General features: G+C 32.9%; 1 long non-coding RNA gene across 1 annotated transcript; it reads right to left on the bottom strand.

Moving 5' to 3' along the window:
* Positions 1-940: 940 nt before the first annotated feature.
* LOC140598448 (uncharacterized) lies at positions 941-26,168 on the bottom strand. Its single transcript, XR_012000879.1, has 3 exons — positions 26,090-26,168; positions 3,110-3,292; positions 941-1,096 (listed from the first exon to the last, which is right to left on the bottom strand). It is a non-coding gene; the product is annotated as an uncharacterized lncRNA (long non-coding RNA).
* Between the last annotated feature and the right edge of the window lie 940 nt (positions 26,169-27,108).

The following is a 27,108-nucleotide window of genomic DNA, read 5'->3' as shown; positions in this document are numbered from 1 at the left end:
TTACTAGTTTGTTTTTTCAAAGAATTTGCTTTTCTATTCTCTTGATTTTGTTTTTATTCTATCTTCTTTTATATGGATTGTTTTATTTCTTCTCCTTTTTCTAAGATTATTTGTTTCCATGTAATCATTGAAGTGGCCTTTTAGTTGTTTGTTTGTTGTTTTTTTGTTTTTTGCTTTTTCTTTTCTAATGGCATTTAAATAAGTTTCTAAGAACCACTTACACCATTTCCTACAAGTTTTTGCATATAGCTTTTATTTTTGATAAGTTCTAACTATTTTTCAGTTTCCAAAATGAGTTTTTCCTTGGAAGTTCCAAATCTATTGGTCTGTTACTGTTTCTATCAATTTCTCATTTAATTGCATGACAGATAATGTAGACTATACCTGACTCTTTAAGACCTACCAAAAATAATTTTATAGCCTATTAAAGTTCCATGTATACTTGAGGAAATTGAGTATTTGCTTACATGTAAAGATAATGGACCTATACTATCACTGTGATGAATATTTTATATTTTTAATTTTTTTTTTGTCCGCTTCGGTCATTGACAAAGTAAAGTGATCTGAAATCTCCCATTGAAATGATGGATGGTAGATTATTTATTTTCTTCTAGCAATTTATCTATAAGCTGTTTTTAATTTAACGTTATTAATAACATTATTTTGTATACTGCATGTTATATTTTGTACTTTAGGCTGCAAATATATATGCATACATATTTATAAATATATACATGTATGTTCATGTGTACACACATATACATACACACATATACAGAGTGATTTATGTGTTTATCTTTTTAATATTTATTTGTAACCTCTAAATCAATATTTGTGGCATTTTTGCAGTCATTCAAGAATATGTAGAACAGTGAAAAATTTGAGTAGCCCCATGCACACATTCTCACCTGAGGTTGAACAAAGTGATGCTGTGCCTTCTTGTTTCAATCCTCATACTGCAAACAAGTGTCCTTTCCATAATCTATATAGCGCCACATTTCTCACATATTTTTGCTGTCGGTGATTTTATCATTGTTTAAATGGCCCCTGAGTATAGTGCCTGAGGTGTTGTCTAGTGTTTCTAAATGCAAGAAAGCTACAAGGAGAAAAAAAAAAAAAGTCTGTGTCATACAAGCTTTGTTCAAACGTGTTATAGTGCAGCTGGCTACTAATTCAATGGTATGAATCAACAATATATATTAAATAAGATGTCTTTAAACAGGGACGCCTGGGTAGCTCAGTGGTTGAGCATCTGCCTTTGGCTCAGGACATGATCCCGGGTCGGGGATGGAGTCCCACATCAGGCTCCCTGCGAGAAGCCTGCTTCTCCCCCTGCCTATGTCTCTGTCTCTCTCTCTCCGTGTGTCTTTCATGAAAAAAATAAATAAGATCTTTAAAAAAAAAAAGATGTCTTTAAACAGAATCAGTTGATGAAAATGTAACCAGAGGCACTCAGCATGAACTTAACTGTTTCCCATAGAAGCAATGCTTCAACTCCTACCATATTTCCTAATGTTTCCTGATACTCACAGCAACTGGAACATAGTATGAAAAACTAGAATCAAATTTTGTATATCATAGAAATAAAACATGAATATGGGGAGACCTGGGTGGCTCAGTCAGTTAAGCATCTGGCTTCTGCTCAGGTCATGATCTCAGGGTCCTGGGATCAAGCCCCACATTGGGCTCCCTGCTCAGAGAGCTGGCTTCTCTCTTTGCTCCTCACTTCACTCATTTTCTCTCAAATAAATAAATAAAACCTTTTTAAAAATGCATATAATTTCTAGTGATTTCTAGTGCTTTGATCTTTGTATAATTGTAAATTTTGTTTTTGTAATAGTCAAATGTTTTATCAAATAAAACATTTAACAAACATTAATATACCATTTAAACTAAACTTGAATATCTTTTGCAAAGTATCAATTAGCTTGACTGACTTTGAAAAAATAAATAAGACTACTCTTTACAAGGTAATTTTTCATATTCCTTGATTTTTTTCTACAAATTCTAATAGGTAATGTCTATATTAAGTTTTTACTATGATTTTTTGGATATAGAACAGACTAATCCTAAGTGTATGGTTTATCATAAAAGACTGATATCTATTTAATGTATACATTTCTGACTACCTTAATTATAAATTCAGCTATAAAGTGAATTTTGAATACTTTCTGTAGGAAACTCTTATTTGTGATTGTTGGGATTTGAAGGAGCTGGCACTACCTCCATACTTCTTTCTAGGAACATATCTACATTTTCCACCTTTTCTTACTGTAAACCTCAGATTATTTGAATGTTGATTTTTTTCATTTTAGCAAATGTGTAGTCAATGCCAGTCTTATTTTATCTTCACACAGTATTTTTGGGAGAATTGAAACACCAAATCAGTTAGCAAGTTACTTTTCACTGCAGGAGATAAGTGAAACGGACTAAGCTAGCATTGCAGATTTATCATTCCCTCCCCTGGTTATCATTGTTTATCTCATTTCATCTTTTTAATATTGCTGGTATCTGTAGACTTCGTGTTATATAACCTCCTTTGACATGGTACTTTTGAGACAATTAGGATGCATGTAGATAAATCACATAAGTCTTTCTGGTTTTATTTATTAATTGATTGTGATATCCAAAATAGTGACAGTTGTAATCATATTAGTAGGTAAATAAAATAAACCCTATGAAATAATTACAAGCTGTTTAGCGAGTGTCTACTGACTATGCTTGCAGAGTGTGGTTTCAAGCTTTTTTAACAGGTCTTTTTTATTGAAAATCTGCAATAATATTATCTTCATTCTCTACTTACCATCAGTGGGTTAAAGAGATACTGTAACATATTTTATCTTCATCTGCCTAATTCTATGCTTAACAGATTGGCAATATATTGTTAGTCATTTCACAGAAGGATTTTCCACTTCTAATCTTGTTAACCTTTTAAAGTATTTTAAAATGTTCTTTTCAGTCAGGTGACTGGGTGTTCTTACTAGAATTTCAGCCCTTTTGTTCTGGTCAAATTATGCAAGTTTTCATTTGGAGGCTATATTGAAGAGTGTCCAGTTATAACCAACAGAAACCATTATTGTCTGTCTAAACTGGGAAAGAAAGGACTTACCATAGAAAATTCGGCCCGTATATAATTGCTGAGATGAAGAAAGGTAACTAGGTTAAGGTCCCAGGAGCAATTTTTACCACCAAGATCTATTGTGTTTCTTCCAAAATCAAAAAAGTTGTTCTTTGCAAAAATTGATGAATCAAGAATCTGCTGGCTTCAGAATCATTCCGCCACTGCCATGACCTGTGTAGAAAAATGAATACCTTAAATTCTGACTTTATTTGCTCTAAGTCTTGCATAAATGCATCCAATTGTCATAAAATAAAATATATGCTAAGTCTAGATACAAAGAAACCTGAATAAATACTTCATACCTGTCTGCTATCTGCTTCTGAGAGATTATAGGAATGGATGCTGAGTGAACCAGTCCTCGTATTTGCCACCATCAACAGCTATTCAATGGCCACGTCTGATCAAACATTCTTCTTATGCTTAAACTCTTGAACAACAGTTCCAGCAACAGCCTGCTACCAATTAACTTAACACGACCAATTCCTAGTATGTCCTCACCCTTTTCCCAAAGAGGAGATTCAAACTTTCATCTGTCACATTTACATGTCTAACTGATGTTCATTATCCCTTTTAGTTCAGTAACAATCCATCCTTGATTTCTAGCAACGTATAAAATAAGGTTACTAGTAGTAATCACTACTCTAGCCTGTATAAAATAGTACCGTAAAATGAGAGAGGAAACTAAAGAAGAAAATTAGTTAAATTATATAAATATATAACTAATAAAAAGACAAAAATATGTGTAGCTTATATGGTCTTTGTTTCTACAACAAGCATTTTTTTCTATATATTATTATTTTTTTGGTCCCCATTTAGAATCTTAGCTGAACTGATGGGTTCTTTTTCTGATAAGAAGAGCTAACCATTTTTGATGCTTCTGAATCCTCAATGATATCACCATATTATTTTGATGTTGTCTTCATAGGTTTTTATATTTGGCATAGAAATAATATGAATTCCCCATTTGCCCAAATTCTGTAGTAAAAATGTGACTTTATATGATAATCTGGATAAATCTCCTCACCAACAATGAACTCCTTTGTTGATATATAATACTGAGAAGATCCTAAAATTTCATCTCTGTCTCCTCTCCAGGCTCTGAACAAGCCTAGCCAAGCATTTACAGTGTGTGCTGCACAGAACTCATCTGCAAAACTAGAAGAGGTTTTTTCTTCTCTTTCTTCCTTCCTTCCTTCCTTCCTTCCTTCCTTCCTTCCTTCCTTCCTTCCTTCCTTCCTTCCTCTTTCTTTCTCTTTCTTTCTTTCTTTCTTTCTTTCTTTCTTTCTTTCTTTCTCTTTCTCTCTTTTTTCTTTCTTTCTCTTTATCTTTCTTTCTTTTCCTTTCCTTCCTTATCCTCTTCCTTCGCTTATCCTCTTTCTCTCTCTCTCTTTCCTCTTACTTCCTCCTTTCATTCTTGCTCTCATTTTCATTTTAGCCCCTTGTTTTCAAGGAAATCTCTAACAAACCATTAGCTAAACATGTTCTACAGGAAAAGATACCTCAGGGTGCACACATCACAAAGAATACAGATTTTACAAAATAGTTAGAAAAGTCACTAAACACACAAATAAATACCACCTATAACAAACAAGAAAAACTGATGATGAGAAAGAATCTGATCTCCAGAGTTGCCACATTATAATAACTTGAAATGTGCCACTGTCAGGGGAAAAAATACAAAGTATATACAATGTATACAAAGCATTGCCTATTCATAAAATAAATTAGCAGAAATTGTTTCTGAGGAAACACACAAACATTAGGTTTACTAAAGGTTTTTATAAACTGACTCAAATATGCTCTAAGAGCTAAAGAAAATCATGGAAAGAGTAGCAAAGAGAATCAAGAAAATGATTTGTAAACCAAATGAGAATATCAATAATGAGGTAGAAACTATAAAAAGAAAGCAGACAAATATTGGAGAGCTAGAAAGTAAAATAGCTAAAATGAAGACTTCATTAAAGGGATTCAGTGGCAGAATTAAGCAGACAGAACAAAGAATCAATGTATTTGAATATGGTAGTATTGAAAAATACTGAGGATCAGAAAGAAAATAAATGAAAAAAGTCAATACCATATTTTCCTTTTCTATTCAAATAGTGTTGCAATGAACATGAGATTATCAATTTATCTTTGAAATCCTGATTCCAAGTCTTTTGGGTAAATATACAGAAGAGATTGCTTAATCATATTGTAGTTCTATTTTTAACTTTTTGAGGAACCCCCATGCTTTTTCCATAGTGGCTGCACCATTTGGCATTCCAACCAACAATACACAAGGGTTTCAATTTTTCAGTAGCTTCTCCAAACTTTATTTTTTTTTTTAAATAATAGCAATCCTGACAGGTGTGAAGTGATAATTAATTGTGGTTTTGATGTGCATTTCTCCAATTACTAGTAACATTGAGCATTTTTCTGTATACCAGTTGGTCATTTGTGTTTGTCATTGTGTTTGTATTCTTTGAAGAAATGCCTATTCAAGTCCTTTGCAGATTTTTTAATTGGGTTTCTTTTTTCTATTGAGTTTTAGAAGTTCTTTATATATATTGGAGATTAACCCCTTATCAGATACCTGAGTTGCAAATATTTTCTCCCACTTTTTAGGTTTGCACTCACTTTGTTGATTGCTTATATTGTTGCACAGATTCTTTTTAGTTTGATATAGTCCCTCACTTTGTTATTTTTAATTGCCTGTAATTTTGGTGTCATATCTAAGGATTCATTGCCAAACTAATATCCTGAAACTTTCTACCTATTTTGTTCTAAGATTTTCACAGTTTCAAGTTTATATTCAAGTCTTTAATCCATTTTGAGTTGATTTTTTACCATGACAAAGTAAGGATCCATTTTCATTCTTTTAAGTATGTGGGTATCCAGTTTCTCGATACCATTTATTAAAGAAACTATTCTTTGCCAATTGTGAAATCTTGGCAACATTGTCAAAGATCACTTGATCCCACATGCATGTTTGTTTTATTTTGTTTTGTTTTGTTTTGGGCTTACTATTTTCTTCCTTTGACTGATATGTCAGTTCTAATGCCTATACCATATTGCTTTGATTAATGTAGCTTTGTATATATTTTGAAATTAGGGAATGTGATGCTTCCATCTTTGTTCATTCTCAAGATTGGATTTCGTTTTTTTTTTAAATTAATTTTTATTGGTGTTCAATTTACCAACATACAGAAAAACACCCAGTGCTCATCCCGTCAAGTGTCCGCCTCAGTGCCCGTCACCCATTCCCCTCCAACACCCGCCCTCCTCCCCTTCCACCACCCCTTTGAATTTATTTTTGTGTATGGCATAAGAAAGTGGTCCATTTTCATTTTTTGTATGTTGCTGTCCAATCTCCCCAGCATCATTTATGAGGAGACTGTCTTTTTCCCATTCCTGCTTTGTTAAAGATTAATTGACCACATAGTTGTGGGTTCATTTCTTTGTTTTCTATTCTCTTCTATAGATCTGTGCTCTATTTTTGTGACAGTAGCATACTACTTTGATCACTACAACTTTGTAGTATAACTTTAAATCTGAAATTGTGATGCCTCCAGCTTTCCTTTTCTTTTTTAGAATTGCTTTGGCTATTCAGGGTCTTTTGTGACTCCATACAAATTTTAAGGTTATTTGTCCTAGTTTATGAAAAAATGCTGTTGGTATTTTGATAGGGATTAAATTAAAATTGTAGATTGATATAGATAATATAGACATTTTATTTGTACTTATTCCAGAGCACAGCATGACTTTCCATTTATTTGTGTCATATTCAATTTATTTCATCAGTTTTTTATAGTTTTGACAGTACAGGTTTTTCCTCTCTTTGGCTAGATTTATTCCTTAGGTATCTTACTGTTTTTGGTGCAGTTGTACACGGGATTGATTCCTTAATTTCTTTTTCTGCTGTTTCATTATTGGTGTATAGAAATGCAACAGATTGTTGTACATTGATTTTGTATCCTGAAACTTTACTGAAATTGTGTATCAGTTCTAGCTGTGTTTTGGTGAAGTCTTGCAGGTTTTCTATATAGAGTATCATGTCACCTGCAAGTAGTGAAAGTTTGCTACTTCCTCGCCAATTTGAATGCTTTTGATTTCTTTTTGTTGTCTGATTGCTGAGGCTAGGGCTTCCAGTATTATGTTAAATAATAGTGGTGAAAGTGAAAATGCCTTTCTTAATCCTGACCATGGAGGAAAAGCTCACAATTTTTCCCCATTAAGGATGATGTTAGTTGTGAGTTTTTCATATACAGCCTTTATTCTGTTGAGGTATGTTCCCTTTAAGCCTAGGTTATTAAGGGCTTTTATTATGAATGAATATAGTACTTCTTCAAATGCTTGTTTGTATCTATTGAAAGGATCATATGGTTCTTATCTTTTCTTTATTATTACATGTATTATGTTGACTGATTTTCGAATATCGAACCATCCTTGCAACCCAGGTATAAATCCTATTTGATTGTGGTGAAAGATTTTTTTAAAGTATTGTTGGATTCTGTTTACTAGTATTTTATTGAGAATTTTTGCATCTATATTCATCAGAGATATTGACCTGTGATTCTCTTTTTTTGATAGTGTCTTTATCTCATTTTGCTATCACAGTAAACCTGTCATCATAGAATGAACTTGGAAATTTTCCTTCCTTTTCTCTTTTGTGGAATAGTTTCAGAAGAATAGGTATTAACTCTTCTTTAAATGTGTGGTAGAATTTGCCTGTGAAGGCATCTGGTCCTGAATTTTGCTTGTTGGGAGTTTTTTGATTACTGATTCCATTTCATTACTGGTTATTGGTCTGTTCAAGCTTTCTATTTCTTCCTTCTGTTTCAATAATTTATTTGTCTAGAAATGTATCCATTTTCCAGGTTTTTCAATTTATTGGCATATAGTTTTTCATAGTATTCTTTTATGATTGTATGTCTGTGGTGTTGGTTGTAATTTTTCCTCTCTCCTTTGTGATTTTATTTATTTAGGTATTTGGGTCTTTTTTTTTTTCTTTTTGATAAGTGTGGCTAGAAGTTTATCAATTTTATTAATTTTTTTCAAAGAAATAGCTCTTGGTTTCTTTGATATGTTCTATTGTTTTTTGTTTAGTTGTTTGGCTTATTTTATTTTTAGTTTCCATATCTTTCATTCCTGCTCTACTATTTTGTGGAGGCCGAGAAAATTAAGGCCATTCCACCTTAAGTTCAGCGTTAGCACAAGTACAGCCATCTCAGGCCCCTGTGAATAAGAGCTGAACTTTACCTTACTCCAGTTAAACCCCATATTAGAATGAGAACAGAGCTCAAGCCAGTGGCAGAAAGTCCCATATCAGAATGAGAACAGAATTTAATGCCCTTGAAAGCCCCATATAAGAGTGTAAACAGAACTTGAGAAATTCCTCCACCCCTTCTGGAGGTCCACAAAAAACCCAGCTGGAACCCACCTCAGGGACCAAGTCCCTGCTTCCGCTCTGTATACTTGAACTCAAGCTCGAGCTTGTAAATAAACCCTTGTGTGTTTGCATCGGTGTTTGCTCCTTGGTGGTTTCTCGGATACGTAGGTAATCTTGGGCACAACAATTTCTATCTATTTTCTTCCTTCTATAGGTTTTAGGCTGCATTTGCTGTTCTTTTTATGCTGAAAGTAATGGTCTTATGAAGAAGAGGTCCTATAGTGCCCAGGGCCTAGGCCTACAGGGAGTGTCTCCTGTGTGCATGTGCTCTGCTATAGTAAGCTGTAGAATAAAAAAAAAAGATTCTAGCTTCAAAACCATTCCATCATGACTGTGCTCAAATCTGGTAAAATAAATATCCTGTACCTTACTTCTCTTCTCACATACCTCAATTATGAATCGACAGAACTGGTTGCAGAATGAAAACTTTAAGAAGATTGGAAAGGATGTTGAACAAGTTAATTATATTGTCTACCACATAGGAAAAGCACAAATTTTGCAATTCTTTCCATTTCTTTAACAAAATAGAGTGATTGATGATAAAAGAAATTCTACTGACTCAAAAACCAAAACATGATTTCTGTGCTGAATTAGTTAGAATTTCAAACTGAAGGTTGGCACAAGTTATAGATATTATACATATTGAAAGGCAGCTTTATGGTTAAGAAACACAAAATTTCCTCCTTTAGTGAGTCGCATACAAGAAGGTTTTGGTCTGTTTGTTTTTTTTCTTTTTAATATGGCAATAATCATGTGAATGTATTAAATCCTATCCCAGGAACCCAACTCAACATAAAAGCTTGAGTACTATTCTATAATTAGATTTCTAAGCCCTGATTATCTTTGGAGCACTGTCTGTAGTTTAGATGTATCCTCTGTAAATTCCTACTGCTGTTCAGGGGAAAGATTTATGAAAGTATAAATCCAAATGCATTATCTTTATTTCTTATTAATCTGCCTTCTTACATCTAACTCCAAAAAATTTCTGATCTGCACAATGCATTAACTCCACAATTTTATCACCACTACTTCTTCTGTCATGCAGTCTAAATCATTCACAGTCATTTTGATTATTATAGGTTTTAGATGAAACAGGGATAATTTAAACAGCTATAATATTTTCTTACACGGATAATAAGAATCCCTGAAATTCAATGACATCAGGAAAAAAATATCTTAAGCTTCATTAATAGATGCAGTTCTATTATTGCTTCTGTTGATGTATTTTAAATGTGTTTTGAAGAAATAATGTTCTGATGGGTTTTGTTTTTTTTTTTTTTGGTATTTGTAAGAGTGTGTATGCAATGCATGTGTGTGTTTTACAATAAAAATAATTTCACATTTTAAGGGTGACTATCTGAGGATTAATACTCTACATTCTCAAAATACCTAAGTCCTTTAGTCCAACTATTTTTTTCTACATAAGGATTAGAAGCTTGATGGATCAATGTCATTACTAAATTGTGTGTCATCACAAATTGATTCTTAAGTATTACTGCTTTAGCCATTGACCCTTATATTATGAGGTATTGCATTTTCAAGAAATAGAGTTATAATTTTACTTTACCACTATATGCTTTTAACCAGGAATGATAAAGCTAAGTAAAAAAGAAAAAAAAAACACTTTTTATGGTATTTTGCCATTGAAATTTCACTAACAATATAGACAATATTTACTTTAAAATATTTTTCCCGCAAGATAGTTCAGATATCCTAATAATATTATAATGAATCCATATTTCTTTCTCTGTATTCTATCTATTAAAAATTCATTTTAAACTCAGAGAAAGTGAGTGAAAAGGAAAAGGAAGTGAGGATGAAAAACAGAGCACAGAAAAGGATATAATACCAAAGGACTTTTCAGGCAAAGTTACATTGATATGGAAAGTGAAGATGACTGATATTAAAATGAAATTGCAAGTGCAGATAATGTACATGCAAAATGATTTATGATTCTTTTGTTTCCACAAATCTTTAAGGAAAAGCTTACAGAAGATTAAATGAGAAAAGCATTGTCTTTTTCATCACGCAATATTTTCTGTGTTTTATACGGTTCCATTTATTTATTCAATCTTCATCTAAGGAAAAATTCTAAGTGTAATATTTGTCCACAGAATATATACTTTAAAAAATTAAAGTATTTTTGGCATTTCATGATAGAACAAAATATAGCAGATTAGAGATAAATTTTCAAAATGTTTTAACTACCGGAAGACATATAGAATTTAAACATAATAGAAAACTGGTATTAAAAATCATGAAATTCAGGCTCTGGTTGAAACTTTTTGAATTGGAGACCCCTAAAAGGTTGTTGTTGTTGTCATTGTTGTTGTTTGGGTTTTCTGTTGTTGTTGTCTTTTTGGTTTTTGTAAAAGTTCTTTGTTGGTTGGCAAGCACACATATAATGAATTAGATTTATATGAGACAGAAGTTGAAGACATAACAAAGAAAAAATAAAGTGAGATAGTTCATTGTTCCATGATCCTTAGAAGAAGGCTTTGGTTTTAGGGGATTGAAGTTTCTTTGGTTTCTCTTAGCATGGCTCTGTCTTTTCATGAAATGTTCACCATTAGATGAAAATCTTAAACCAAACTTAACACACTAGTTTCTACCTACATGGGATAACCTTATTGTAGATTTCATTTATCTGACAGAAGTCAAGGTTGTGGACAATTGTCAGTTTATCTGGAAGTTACTCTGAAACCTCTAAAAGGAAGAACAGTCGACACAGACTCTTGAAGCACAGTATATGCCCTCATGACTAGCAATATAAATTACTAATTAAACTTAGAAAGAACAGATTGTCTTCAGTGTTCCTCAATTTTGTTTAAAAAGACACAAAAGTGGGTTTCTAATGGTTAGAGACATAAAACTGAGAGGAAAAACTACAAAGGAAATAGAAGAAAATTTAAGAGGATATCATTGTGACTTGGAGTGAAGAACTTCAAAAATTAAATTTCAAAAAAAATTAAATTTCAGAAATGAATTGTATGACGATATAAACATATTTACATCAAAATTACAGGTTTATATTCACACAGTTAACCAAAAAAGTTTATTAGGCAAACTAGGGGATGGAATTTGCAATGTCCAAAACTAAAAATGGATTAATATGTACAATATATGTGTTGCTTCTCCAAGTCAACTGGAAAATCACAACCATCAGGAAAAAATTGGTAAAGGTCATGAACAGTAAATTTACAGAAAAGGAAATCCTGAAGGCTAATATGCATATTGAAGAGATGGTCACATTCATTGGCAAACTATTATGATAAGGGGATTTTATTTCATGCATATTAGATGGATACAAATTAGAGAGCTGGATAATTCAAGTTTTGTTGCAGATATGAGACTTTAGGAAGTATTATGTACTGCTACCAGGAACGTAGATTGGTACAATCATTTTGGAGAGCTATATAACATTATTCATGCTAAGTATTCACATACCTTATTACACAAAAATCTATTCTTGGGTATATACTCCAAATAATTATCAGGCAGGGCCATAAAGGAAAATACCAGGATATTCATTTTATCATTGTGGTTGAAATATAGTCAATCCCCATGGTCATCCCTGGGAGAGAGGTGAGATAAAATATAGGGGATGGAGAAGTATGAAGTCTTAGAAATAGATATATCCTTGGGTGCATCTATAGATCTTAAAAACATCTTGTTCAATGAAAGAAGCATAAAGCAACAAAATACATAACCAATTCCATTTACATAATTAAAAATGCACTTAACCAAGCAACACCATTTGGTTTATGTGGACATATAAATAACATTTAGTAACACATTAGATTAGATAAGGTTATCTATTGGGATTAGTTCTTGAGCATACTTATATTAGCTAAATTAACATTCATGACTCTTAATCCAATTTAAAATTCTTATCTCCTTGATAATCAACAAATATGAAGACCTATTTATATTAGCAGAATATTCTCTCTACTTTGGGTCCCATTTTGTGGTTTCTTTGCATAACTAACACTTTTTTATTGTATATTGAACATTGTGGGAGATACTGCAGAGACAGTTGATTTTGTTATTCTCTTCTGAAAAATACTGTTTTATGTTGTAAGAGGCAGTTAACTTTACTGGACTCATATTCTAAACTATCTTTCCATGCAGTGGGCAAGAGCTGAATTTTTCAGCCATTCAGTTTACAGGCCTCAGTTGAAAAATTTCATATCAAATATCTCATTTATAAATCAGCCAAGTATTTGGATGGAATTTGAGTCCAAATATTTGGGGTCACCCTTTCTGCAGCTCTGTCCATTTTGGTAAATTATACTTCGTATCTTAGCTACCCAGGATATCCTAATCTCCACCCACTGACTCCCCAAATCAATAATCCTCTGGATTTTTTTCTTGAGTTCCACCTACCCTGAGCCATGAGGACCAAGAAGCCTCTCAGGCAAAGCCACATAAATGCAAATCTCACTTGGTTCAAACATCCTCTTCTAAAATCTGGCTCACCTTCAGTTCTGACTGCTTATTCACCCACAAGTGCCCTGAAATATATATATTTTTAAAAATATATTGTCCTGATTTGATCACTGCTATCTTGAAATAGTTATTCCAATGGAAACTACTCTGCTAATACTGACACATATGAAATAATAAATTAGTTAATATACATGTAACCAAACATTTCAAGAAAGCATTAAAAATAATCTTCCTGCTTAGGAATATATTTACTGTAGCTTCCAAAGATTTTCTACATCATGTGGAATTCATTTTGATAATTTTTAACACTGTGATAAGAATATACTGAGACAAAATATCAAGCTATATTGTTAAATTATATTAGTAAAATCTGCATTCTGAGCTTCTCAACATAGTGAGGCTCCTTAGAATGGATAAACTCATATTTCTAACCTCAACATCCTAACTTCAAGTCCAGCCTTATTCCCTACACTTTTAGCCATATGGACTTCATGGTTTTGTATATTTCTAATGCCACCAAACTTGCTATTCCTTAAAGGTACCATAATTTCTTTAACCTGTCTTATCTTCTACACATAGAATTTGCCCTGTTTTTCTCCAGGAAAGGGCACAGAATTAAATATAGTTATTTCTCACCTCACGTATCTAACTTACATTGTTCTTCAGGATTCCCCTTGGATTTCACATCTTATGGAAGCATCTCCTAATACTTTAAGACAATATTCATGTTCCCATCTTACTCTTTCCATCTATCAAGTTAGCACACATTACATGTTATTGTAATCATTTTCTCTATCTTCAAAATCGAATAGAAATAATATAATAAATATTTCATGCTCACCAATTTAGCCTCCATAATCTATACAAATGCAGATAAAAAATTATGGAAAGAACAAATAAATATAGATGAATTGATGAATAAAATAATGAGTCAATGAATCAATGAATGAATAACATTTTATATCCGCCAAAAAGAAGCTCCATCAGAAAGAGGGGTTGTGTAGAAAATGTGAAAGGAGTCAAAGTATTTATGGGTTATAAAATATCTCTTAAATTATGTCTCATTGGTAGGCACTTCTCAATGTATCCTTAAATCCTATCTTGGTTAGAAAAACAGTACAAAGACTGTTCATATTAAATTGATTAAATTCATTATATCCATTAAAATGAATTAAACTAATTCATATATTAAATATATGATGCAATAAATTATTTGATTTATGAGTCAAACCCTTTTAAGCAAAACTGATCCAATGGGATATAAAACCTCAAATAGTACCTTATAGATGCAGTAATATACAATCATAATTAAAAAGGTGATATGTACCTCACTATAGTTTCTGAGATGTTATTTCATAAATTTGAGAAAATAAGGATTAGGAAACTTTGAGAAAAAAAAAAGGAAACTTTGGGAAATACAATTAGACAGGAAATAGATTAACATTCCTATGATTTAAATATGTGATATACTCAAAGTAAAATTCATTTTATTATACTTCATTTATAACTTAATTTTGAACTTTTTTCAAGGAGTTTGAGAGCACAGAAATAATCATAGTATTGAGTTAATACATAATGAACAGTGCTGCCTGAGGTACAGGGCTGTAAAATGGATTTACTTAGGAAAAATTCAAGTAAATATATGCTATACATTGTAGGGGATTTTCATATGAAGTTTGGTTTTGTAATAGAATCTTTAAAAGACAAGTCTGATGAAAACTGGTATTTTAAATATCATTTTATACACTTTCTATGAGCTTAGAGATAAGGTAGAGGACAGGAGTGGCATAAATCAAATGCACAAACTTTAGAATAAAAGTTTTTTATTTTAAATTTTCATTAAAATTTTATAGCTACCACTCATACTGGGTTCTTGCTTACTTTTATGGTTGAATAACACACCATAACATAATTATTGAAGATGTATAAATTGTAATATACTAAATATCCTCAGTGATAGCTATTGTCTAATTTGACAGTATAGAGAACATCTTCATTAAATTCATTCAAAGGAAAATAATAAATATTGTGATATTTGGGATATTATAATAATTCTTATAATAACTTCTAAAAGAAATCCAATGGTCAATTCAAAATATCTCTGTATTAGTTATCTTGGTTGTTTGACAATTTAGTGGCTTAAGACAACACATATCTCAAAGTCCTGTAGGGACACAAAGAGAAGACTCAACTGGGAATCTCTCATCAGGGTCTTACAATGTGGAAATCAAGGTGTTGGCAAGGATGGGCTCTCCTCTGGAGGTTCTGGGGAAGAATCCTCTTTCAGGCTTATATAAGTTGGCTAAATTCAGTTCCAGGACTTCGAGACATGAAGTCCCTCCTTCCTAACTGTCAGCAGGGACCACTCTTAGCTCCTAGAGACCAATCTTCAGTCCTTACACATGATGCCATTTCAAGCCAACAACATGTCAATCTCAGGCTTCCTATTTTTCTGACTTCCCCCTTTTCTTATTAGCTGTAGAAAACTCTCTACTTTTAAAGGGCTGATGTGATTAGGCCCATATGATAATCCAAAGCAATCACTTTATTTTAAAGTAAATTAATCATTCATCATAATTATATCTGCAAAGTTCTTTATAAAAATGTTGTATTAAAATATTTTAATTTTAGGTAATCTCTATTCCCAACATGGGCTTCAAACCTACAATCCCAAGGTCAAAAGTTACATATTCTACCAACTGAGCCAGTTAGGCACCTCTCTGCAAAATCCTTTTTGCTATGGCACATAACATATTCACAGTCATGAAATATAATCACATTTATAGTCCCAAGTATTAGAGGAGGTAATCTTGGGGGGCTATTTTTAGAGTTCTGATTACCATATACATATAGAAAAAATATCTCAACTTTTAGATATATGCCAACAAAAATACATAGTTTCTATAAATTTCCCTTTTTGATTTAGAAACAACTTTTCCTTTGATTCAAATGCCAGTTTTAAGTATAATAATCACACTCTCATATTCAATAAAAACAAAAATCATTAGGGAAAAACTTAGTAGACATCATTAAGAGTGGGCAGCCCAGGTGGCTCAGTGGTTTAGTGCTGCCTTCAGCCCAGGGTGGATACCTGGGGTGGAGTCCCACATCGGGCTCCCTGAATAGAGCCTGCTTCTCCCTCTGCCTGTGTCTCTGCCTCTCTCTCTGTGTCTCTCATGAATAAATAAAATATTTTAAAAAATAAAAATAAAAAAAGAGTAAAACTATTTGTGAGGGAAGAAAGATTGAAACTTACTTAAATTTACTATTTGGAAAAATTCAAAACCTGAATCTGACTAGAATGTTAAATAATAAATATAAATGTAAAATTTTTATCATCATGAGTTATGGGTCAAGAAAAAGTAAAAATTGCCTTATATTGGTATGTAAATTATTTTTGTTTATGATGTTTAAAACTCAAAAAGTTGTCTTAAGTAGTTGAACAAAGTGTTTCCTGATTTGGGATTGCTCTGTCTTGAATTTGTTGATCTGCATCATTTCCTGTATGTTAGCCATGTCATAGGCACTTTGTTTAAATATGGCAACATTTGTCTGAGAAGGGTCATCCAACGGCATGGCTAACAGTACTAATAAAGTACAAACTTTATCCTGCTGTGTTTTCTGCTTCTGAGATGTTGAAAGTATTTGTGATTTTTGAACTGCCAGGAAGCATTTATGACCCTAAGACTTTTTAAAGGGCTTATAAATGGTGGACTGTGGTAATACCTTTTATTAGTTTCCATTTGTTGGATTTCCTGTTATCTGCAAATGTTTTAAGTGGCTCTAATGCCATGTTAGTTCCAGTGGCTAAAAAACTTTTAAGAGGACTAACTTTCAGACCACAGAGAAATGATTCTATCTTTAGTTTTGTATTTTTTTTTTAAAGTTAAGGTTATATTTCGTTTTTGGTTAGCCAGCTCAGTTAGCATTTAGGTTTTTCACTTATATAAAGTATTTGACTTATAATAAAGTATTTTGATTATTTTAATTTTCAGATATCAAAAGCTACTTTCCATACAGAAAAACTGTTTCAGGGATCCCTGGGTGGCGCAGCGGTTTGGCGCCTGCCTTTGGCCCAGGGCACGATCCTGGAGACCCGGGATCGAATCCCACATCGGGCTCCCGGTGCATGGAGCCTGCTTCTCCCTCTGCCTGTGTCTCTGCCTCTCTCTCTCTCTCTGTGTGTGACTATCATAAATTAAAAAAAAAAAACAAAAAAACAAAAAAACTGTTTCAGCTGTAATTGTGGAAATTAGGAAGAATTTGGTTAAATTGTGAAAATTCTTTGCTTGCTAAAAGCTATCTACAGTAGAGGGCAGGAAGGCAATAGGACAGACTAACAAGTCTAATTGCCAGACTCTGAATAGAACTGCTAAAGAGGAACTGCCCCAATTATTCAATTTGGATAATAATTTGTAATGAATCTGTGACTATAGATTTATCCTATTTATTCAAAAATATGCAAGGCCATGTGGTAGGCATTTTAGTCTCTGGGGGAATGAAAGAATTTGTACATTTTAGATGACAATGGGTAAATACAAAAATAAGCAAGGAAAACAATGAGGTGTGTATTGTTACCATAAAGAAATAACAAGATTGGAGATTATTGGTTGAAAAAGATATTGCTATAGAGAGAATTCACCTCTTTCTAACAAGAGTCAATTATTCAGGGAAAACTTCTATGAGGAGATAGTATTTAAGTCACAACTTGAAGAATGAGAAAAGTCAATCATAGGAAGAGTAAGGAAAGCTTTTTTAAAGAAAACAGTGCATGTGTAAAGAGTTTAAGGCATAAAAAAAGTGTTCATTTTGAGTAAATGAAGGACTAGTGGGCTTGAAACTTTGTGAGAAATGAGTCCAGAATGTAAATATAGTAAAGAGCCTTGAGTCCATTGTAACAAGTCTGGATATTAATATGAATGCAATAGGAAGCCATAGAAAATTTTTACCTTTGTGTTTCCATTTGAAATATTGGCTCTGGTTCCTCAGTAAGGACAAAATTGGATTGAAGAAGAATAGTAGGAAAGGAGATAAGAAGGTGTTGCATAGAGAAAGGAAGGAATGTTAAATGCCCTGCAATAGGATTGATGAGGCAGAGATTGATAAAAGTGGATGGATTCATCATATAATTTGGAGGTTGAATCAACAGAATTTGCTGATGAATTGGATGTGGATGAAAAAAATGAAATTGGAAATCAGAAAGAATGTCTCAGATTGAAGTCTCAAGAAATGTACGATAAGACATTCACCAAGATTGGGGAAATAGCTATCAAGTTCTCTATTAATGGAGGTTGACACAATGAATTTCTCTGACCCCTAAAAGTCCCAAGGGTATTCATGAGGAAAATATTTTCTCTTTTGAGGGGAGTGGAAAGCTTTTCATCATTTGGATTGTCAGAAGTAGTCTAATATGCATTATCTGATATGCAAATTTATTGTCCATTTTCCAGTCTACTATGATGACTTTTTTGAAACACGAGAATAAGTCTTATATAAAATAAGTGTGTGAGATCTGAGTGAGGCAAGACAAGTTCATACCATTCCACATTTATTTTCAGATGTTCTACTTTTTCCACAAATGTTAGCAAAACTTTCTTTTCTTTTTTTTCTTTTTCTTTCCTTTATTTTTTTTTACAGAGGGAGAGACAGAGAGAGGTGGAGGGCAAGGAGGGACATAGGGAGAAGGAGAGCGAGAATCTTAAGCAGACTCCATGCCTGGTGTGGAGCCTATGCATGGCTTGTTCTCACAACCCTGAGATCATGACCTGGGCTGAAATCGAGTTGGACACTTAGCCAATCGAGCCACTCAAGTGCCCCATGAAAGCTTTCTTAATATCATATTGTAGTTATAAAATTATTAGAACAACTCATGAATTTTAAAAATATTTCAAATCACAGAATTAAAAATCTGAAGAAATAGATTATATTGACAAGATATTTAAAGTAAAAACCTAAGGAAGAGATAAATAATTTGTGTTGAAATGTAATTTGATAACTTATTTTACATTTTTCTATTATGGTAGCTAGCCTCCAAGATGGACCCAATGATCCTGACCTCCTGATATTCACACTCTTATATACTCAGTCCTTTCTCACTTTGAATAAGGGCTGGTCTCTATAACCAATAGAATATGCCAGAAGTGATGGCATGTCACTTCTAAGGGTAGTTCATTAAAGACTTTGTGACTTTTCCCTCCTTCTTGGATCACTGGTTCTGGGAAAGCTAGTCCTCATACAGTAGGAAGTCCACATGGTAAGGAATTAAGGTTTCTAGAGACCAGCTAATGAAAGACAAAGTCATTTTACCAGCAACCACATCAATTAGGAAGCAGAACTTCCAACCCTCATCAGCTCTTCAGAGAAGACAGCAGCTATGGCCAATATCTGGACTACAGCCTCATGAGAAACTCTGAGCCCCAATTATCAACTAAGTTGATTCCAAGTTTTTAGTTTATGAATGCTGTGAGATAATAAACACTGAAAGTTTTAGGGAAACTTTTCACACACCAATGAAAATAAATGTACTATTTTTTTTATTTAAAAAAACAAAAACAAGAAATTAATAAATCTTCCAACTCTGTGAGGGTTTTATATCCTGGATTTAGACAAAATTCTGATATGTTTTTGAGATTCAAATCTGACATTATTATAAATATGTCCTTTTGTTACCTTTGAGATGTCTAGTTAATTTCTGATTTTGTTATGGTGTATATCGAGGAAGAAATAAGGGAGCCATGAAGTCATGCTCAAAGATGGAAATTAACTTTTTTGAAGAGGGATTGATGCAGTAACTGTCTGAGAAGTACGTATTAGAACTTTCAATAGTATGTCTGTAGCAACCATTATGTAAACATGCAAAATAGTGCTGCTTGGATTCAAGAGTCATGGTCCTAAATATCTTACTAAGGAAATTGTAAACTTGGGGAAACAGGGAAGAAATGAGACAAAGAGCAAAAAGTATAGGGCTAAGATTTGTAATGTGTCCTGCCGATACCAGTTTTATGAGACTTTCTGTGAAGAAAAAGAGGTGAGTGAGCAATTTGGAAAAAAAAAAAAGGCATAATCTCATTGAAAAAAAGTCACAATGGAGATTTACACTGTAAAGAAACCTATTTACCTAATTTTCATCCTCTTTCTCAGTCTGCTTGTACTACTATAACAAAATACCATAGGCAGTGTGGCTTAAATAATAGAAATTTATTTTCTTGCACTTCTGGAAGCTAAAAGTTCAAGATTGAGGTGTTGGCAGGTTTGGTTCCTACTAAGGCTTCTCTTGTCTTGTAGATGACTGCCTTCTCATTATGTCCTCACATGTCCTTTTCTTTGTGTGGTCGCATACCCTGGGGTCTCTTTCAGTATGTCCTAATCTCCTCTTCTTATAAGGACACCAGGCATTTGGGACTAGAGCCAAATTTATGACCTCATTCAATCTTAATTATGTCTATAAAGGCCTTATCTCCAAATACAGTGATATTCTGAGGTAGTAGGGGTTAAGTCTTCAACATTTGAATTTTAGGAAAATTCAGTCCAATCACCTTTCCAGAAATGAATGGACTATTGTAACCTCTACTCAGACTAAAGGGCATCCCTGATGTCTAAGAATGTCATCAAATTAGCTCCCAAAGTACCTTTTGTTTGGGGGAAATAAAAGTAATCTTTACACTATAATAGTTTCGAAACAGTCACTTAAAAATTAGTGTCTACTCCCAAAGTCCTTACAGAATTTATCCCTGCCCTTTGGGATCGACCTTTCAGTCCTTGTGTCATTGTGGCAAAGTCAAGAAAACAGAAATCATTCTGCTAATTTCAAACAGGCAGAGTTTAATCCAGAAATTAAAAAAAAAAAAAAAAGGCTCTAAAGTAGTTGGAGGGGGCTGCAAGAGCAAAGGCAAAACAACAGGTCATTGGATGGACAAAAGAAAGGAAGGCAATACTGAGGAATTGCCACATTCTTATTCTGGGAACCACAAGCCATATTTTAGAGAATTTGTTGCATTTGATTTTGATTCCACCCCAAAAAATGCAGTGGTGGCCAGGGCTATCGTGTTAACAGGTGTGCTGCCTCTGCTTAGGCTGCAGAAATCCAAACTTATTTCTCCTGTTGCCACAAGGCAACCTCCAGCAACTCTCATATTTATAGAGAAGACAGAGGTTTCACTTTTTTTTTTTCTGCTTGTGATTTCCAACTGCCATTTCCTATTGGCAGTGCCTAGAGAAAGCTCCTAGCAAGGTAGACTGGGAAATATAGTTTGAGACTCCACACCCTCAGCAGTTTGAAATTGAGAGACAGGTAAATAGCCAACACAGCAGTGGCACAGTCTATGACTGATTGCATTGTATAATTAAACAGTTACAGTTTAACAGTTAAATACAGTATAGTCAATGCAAACAGATAGGAAATATTATAAAGAACACAAGGACTGATTAAATTTCAACATATTAAGATGCCTTTAAGAAAATTGAATTAGTTTTCAGATATTTTTGCAAAATTGATCCTCTTCATAGTTTTTTATAAAAGTCAAGTGTGAAGTCATACTATTGGATGGGATTGTAGAAAAATAATGCAAAAATTAAGATGCCATCCTTTATTTTTAAAATTAGCATATTACCAACCTAAATTTTGTTAAATAGGTAATGCTCTTAAATGATTTCCACTATTTTTTCATTTTATTTTGTAAGATATGGGTGCAAATCAAAATATTAAAATTGTTTACTATGCAATTAAATTCTGTAAGTGGATTCAGTTAAATTGTACTTTTCCTGCCACCAACTTTACTGACATAATGGGAACTTCTCTAATGCCTATCAGCATGCAACAAAACCATTTTTCCATTAAATATATTTGAGGAGCACTGGTATAAAAAAGATTTGATGTGATGGCTGCATTCATATAACCTGGGAGGACTTGGTTTGTTTTATTACTGATGTGAATTTTCATGAGTATGTGATTGATTAGGTACAATAGGTTCTTAAAGCTAAAATACAAAAAAAAAAAAAAAAAGAACTTGTGTGTTTCTTTTCTAGCCAACAATTCTGATATATGTTATATGGGCTTTAATTCAATATTAGTATGTTTGTTGCTTATGAGTTCCTAAGTTCTGTACTCTAATGATTTAGAGTAATGTTAGTCTAGGGTATATTTTTTAAGCAGCATAATGACATATCACTGGAAGTCTGTTCTTACCTTGTGTGTTTCACTGATATCCACATGATTTCTTTTATTTTTTTCTATATTGCTAAGGGAGGTAGGCAGATGGTTAAATAAATGCTTCAAGCATGTTAAAATTAAACTTGACATTTCTGATTACCTTGGCAGATACTTCCACTGATTTGCCACAATGTAATTTTAGGATAACTTATTCTAAACTTTTCATATTTTTTTATAAAATTTAGTTTCAAGTATTAAAATTATTATTATATGAAAAATGATATTTGTATGGCTGGTAGTCATATATATGCTTCTTAATTTTTTCAAGATCATACTACTTAAAATTATGGAACTCTTTCATGAATTATGATTCAGGATCTTAAGATAAAGTAATACTTTCCTAAACTTCTTAATGGTATCAAGATCATGAAATTCTTAGTGAAAATATACTTGGAGCCAGATTTATGAACTGTGACCTTTTTGGTACCTAAATATAAAAATAGTCTTTTAGGGGTTTCATTTCTGAAAGTATGACTAAGCCATGTTTGGTTGTGCCAAGTGACTAATTAATCATAGGAGGAATATTTAGGAGGCATGTGGTGATCCATCTGGCAAGTGACCTAGAGAAGAAAGAAATTTGCTCATCCTTATAGTGTCTACTTTGGAAGTAAGGTGGTTTTCCTCTATCTTCACAAACTCATTATCTTCCTAGGAGGAAGATAGGGACAACCTCATTTTTAGGTTAACTGAAAGAATACAATGGCCATTCTGAACTTTGGTGAGATAGGGAAATTGTCAGACATAGGACCAGAAGTTAAAATATACTGAATGTGTAAGAAGACAAACTGACTTGGTTAGCTGTCACTATGGGATCAATAATAAATCTGCAGTTAATTGGGCTAATATTTAAAAGAAAGATCTCTATGCTTGGCTACTGACTAGTGAGTGTCTTTGTAATCTTCTGAATATTCTTGGAATTTTGAGACAGGATGGTAGCATTAACACATTTTGAAAGTTGACAATCTGCTTCAAACTTAAGAGAGGTAATTAAAAAAAACTATTAAAATAAATGTCAATGTGTGAAAACAAAGATGCTATTCTCCAGAAACCTATATTGAAAGGAAAGTCAAGCTTCTGAGTTGGCATTGAAGTCACAAGGTCCTATAAAAGCTGGCATTAGGTACAAGCTTTAAGAACTAGTGTTTTTATGCCTGAATTCTGGGGTCAAATATGTACCATTAATGTCAGAAAAATGACACTGACCTCTATGTTGAGGTGAGGAGTGATGTTACATGTCTGAATCATAAACAGGAGATAAAATGTCTCTACTCATTCACCTACAATTAAATAGAAAATTTATAGTTCTATCCAGAAAAAAGAATTAGAGGCATATGTTAAAGGTTGGAGACAGAACCAGCCTGTGACCTATAGCTTTAAGTACAAGATTTAATTTGGAGACATAAACTCCAAAGACCTTGGAATAAAGTAACTAACAAAGGGTATTGAACAGATAAATTAAACTCTTTGCATAAGTATGTATCTCAAACAAAAACTACAAAATTCATTAAGAAATTCTATGCCATGGGGGTGGTTGGTTGGCTCAGTTGAGGATTCAACTCTTGGTTTTAGCTTAGGTCATGATGTCAGGGTGGTGGAATTGAGCCCCAGGTCGGGCTTCTGTCTCCATCGTTCTCTAAAATAAGTAAATAAATCTTTTTTTAAAAAAAGAAATTCTATGCCATGAGATGTAAATCCAAGATTTCAAAACAACAGCAACAAAAGCCAACACATTCAAGGAAACAGAATATAATATCTGAAAAGATGTTAAATTTTATGACCAAAAGGCTCAATTTATAGGGAGAATAATAACATCTATTAGAGGTTTTGAATTAATAAGTAGGTAAGCTTTATTATTATTTTTAAAGATTTTATTTCTGCTAACTGCAGAATGGTAATATTATAGTCACTGAATCTCAAAATATTTCTTACAAATATAAATAGAGCAAGTAGGCATAATAAAACCCACAATCTCTGCAACAAAGCTAAATAATAAGGTGTAATAATTACCAAAACAGAAGTTAGTAGTGCCAAATCACCTACACCAGCAAGATACTGATATTGTCAGAAATTGTGCAGAAAGAAATGTTGAGAAGTCAGCGGTACTTATGACATCCCTGAAAACTAGGTAACCCATTATGGATTGAATTGCGTGCCCCCCAAAATATGTTGAGACTCTAATCCTCAGTATCTCAGAAAGTGACCTTATTTGGAAATAGGGTCCTTGCATAGGTAATCAAATTAAAATGAAATCATTTGGGTAGACTCTAATCTAATATAACTGGTGCTCTTATAAAATCGATGATTTGGATACAGAAACAGATAGGGAAAATGCCATAGGAACATAAAGGCAGGGATCAAGATGATATGTCTATAATCCAAGAAATGCCAAAGATTGTCAGCAAACCATTATAAGCTAAGGGATAAAAATGTAACAGGCTCTTCCTCAGAAGGAACAACCTTCCTGACACCCTGATCTTGGACATCTCACCTCCAGAATTATAAAATAACAAATTTGTATCGTATAAGGAACTCAGTTTTTGGTGTTTAGTTACAGCAGCCCTAGAAAACTAATACAATACCAAATATCAAATTGCTAACACCTTGTTATAGAATGCTCAGTGAGCCCATCTGAGAAAAACTTCTGAAAAAATAGTCATTTTGTGGTGAGCATAAGGGGACCACAAAGATATCATCTGAATACTATGATCTCATATGTGTGGAAAAGCTTCACCCTAAGAATGGCCACGTAAGCTCAGTCTCCTAATGTCTTTAGTTTTATAATTTTATTTCTGCCAGAATTTCTGATGGTTTCAATGTCCTCCAGCAGCAGCTCTGCCTGAGAAAGCCTGGATTCTCAGCCTCTTACTTTATACCCAGAATTGGCAAATGCTTTCCAGGAGAAAATCAAATGCAGAATTTTGGCTCAACTGTTTGGCCCTCCCTTCTTGGTAATATTGGTCTTTTGCATCCTGGCTGCTTCAGTAATTTTCTCATGCCTATAAACAAGTAATTTCTAAAAACTCAACTTTTACTTTCTTTCTTTCTTTTTTTTAAAGTTCACCAAACTTTGTGAATTATTCATGATGGAGGTATTTTTGTATTCTAAACTACTCTATCCTATTCAGAAATTGAAGTTAATGTTGCCTTATGTTTGAACCAATAAGATATATTTCAAAATGAATTTGAGTGCCTCTCTCTCATATACATACAGCCTTCTGTATTTTTATTCATGCAGTTAGTTATATGTTACTTTTCAAATTTTGGTGGGAAGCATTAAGTATGACCTTTACATTTTTTTTTGACCTTTACATTTTTAATAGACTTTGAAAATTAGACAAATAGAATAGAAAAATAGACAATACAATATATATCAAAAAGAAAAATGGTATATTTGGTTTTATATTTTAAAAAACAGTAAGTAAAAGATTCAGCCACATAATTTATAAATGTGTTGTTTCCTCTTTTCAGATGAATTTATTTAATTTGTAACCCTCTATTTTCTTCAAGAACCACTACTTCATATCATGACTCTCCTTAGAGTAAATGAGATAAAACTATTTCTTAAGAGTTGCTCATTTAAGTTTATCTAAAGGAAAAGAGAGGAGTCTGGAGGTCCTTATTAACACTCAGGTGAGCCTATGAGTGGCTTGTGTTTGAAGTGGCCCTATATTCTGTAATTTTCATACTATAAGTTTACATCTGTTATATGTTAAACTTAAATTAATATGCTTAATAAAAATAACAGAGATGATCTCAGAATTGAGTAGCTTTCATTTCCTGAGGCTAATTTGTAAAATCAGAAATATCTGAAGTAATGCAAATTGCCCACACTATTTTACACTAAACGTGAAATTTTTCAGAACTCATAAAATATAAAACTTACTATAGACTTTTTTTCTGGACTTGAAAAATACAAGATTTTCTCCCTTATCTCCTCTTCTTGTTACAACGTTTGAATTCAAGGTATGAATCCATTAACATTACGGAACAAATTACCCTAAGAAAAAAGAAAAAAAAATTAAAAAAAATTAAAAAAAAGAAAAAAGAAAAACATTCAAATACTCCCCCACTCAACTCAACATGGCACAAAAATATAAATATTTGCTCCTAAAATCCATTTGATGAAACACAACTCAGTTCAAGGCAAAGAGTCCCTAACAATAGAAAAGATAAGCATAAACTGTTCATTTCCTAATTCATCATTTTGTTACATATATTTTTTATTTTTATTATTAATAAGAAAATCACTGCAGTACATTTACAATTACTAGCTACTTGCAGTCATTCTAGTAATTCAGTTAAATGTTTTTATAAGATGTTTGGGTTCACAAATAGGATTATTTTCCACATGTTATAAAAAGATTTGGCACATAATACTCATGAACAATAAAATGAGTTTGGTGGGGATCCCTAGGTGGCTCAGCAGTTTAGCACCTGCCTTTGGCCCAGGGCGCGATCCTGGAGTCCCAGGGTCAAGTCCCGCGTCAGGCTCCCGGCATGGAGCCTGCGTCTCCCTCTGCCTGTGTCTCTGCCTCTCTCTCTCTCTCTCTATGTCTATCATGACTAAATAATAAAAATCTTTAAAAAAATGAGTTTGGTGACTAATTCCCCTTTCCTCTACCAGACTGGAAAATTTCCTATGAATTTTATGTCCCTCTGTTTGTGACAGCCATTTGCTTAGCCTTCACACCATTTTCTGTTTCAACCAAGATGAAATTAAAATTGACAGAAGTATCTACTATTTAAAAAAATAGCATAGATAATTGGGGAGTGGAATGTAGTGTGCAACATTGCTTTGCATCCAGCACCTTCATTATGACAGTGTTCTGAGTTTGAACATTTTGAGAATTGCTGAAGAGGATTGGTTTATAAAGGAGTGTTTAAATATAATGAAATTGAATA

The sequence above is a fragment of the Vulpes vulpes genome, chromosome 4, assembly GCF_048418805.1.
Source record: "Vulpes vulpes isolate BD-2025 chromosome 4, VulVul3, whole genome shotgun sequence".
In the NCBI taxonomy this organism is placed as follows: domain Eukaryota; kingdom Metazoa; phylum Chordata; class Mammalia; order Carnivora; family Canidae; genus Vulpes; species Vulpes vulpes.
This window is presented reverse-complemented; position numbering and strand designations above follow the sequence as displayed.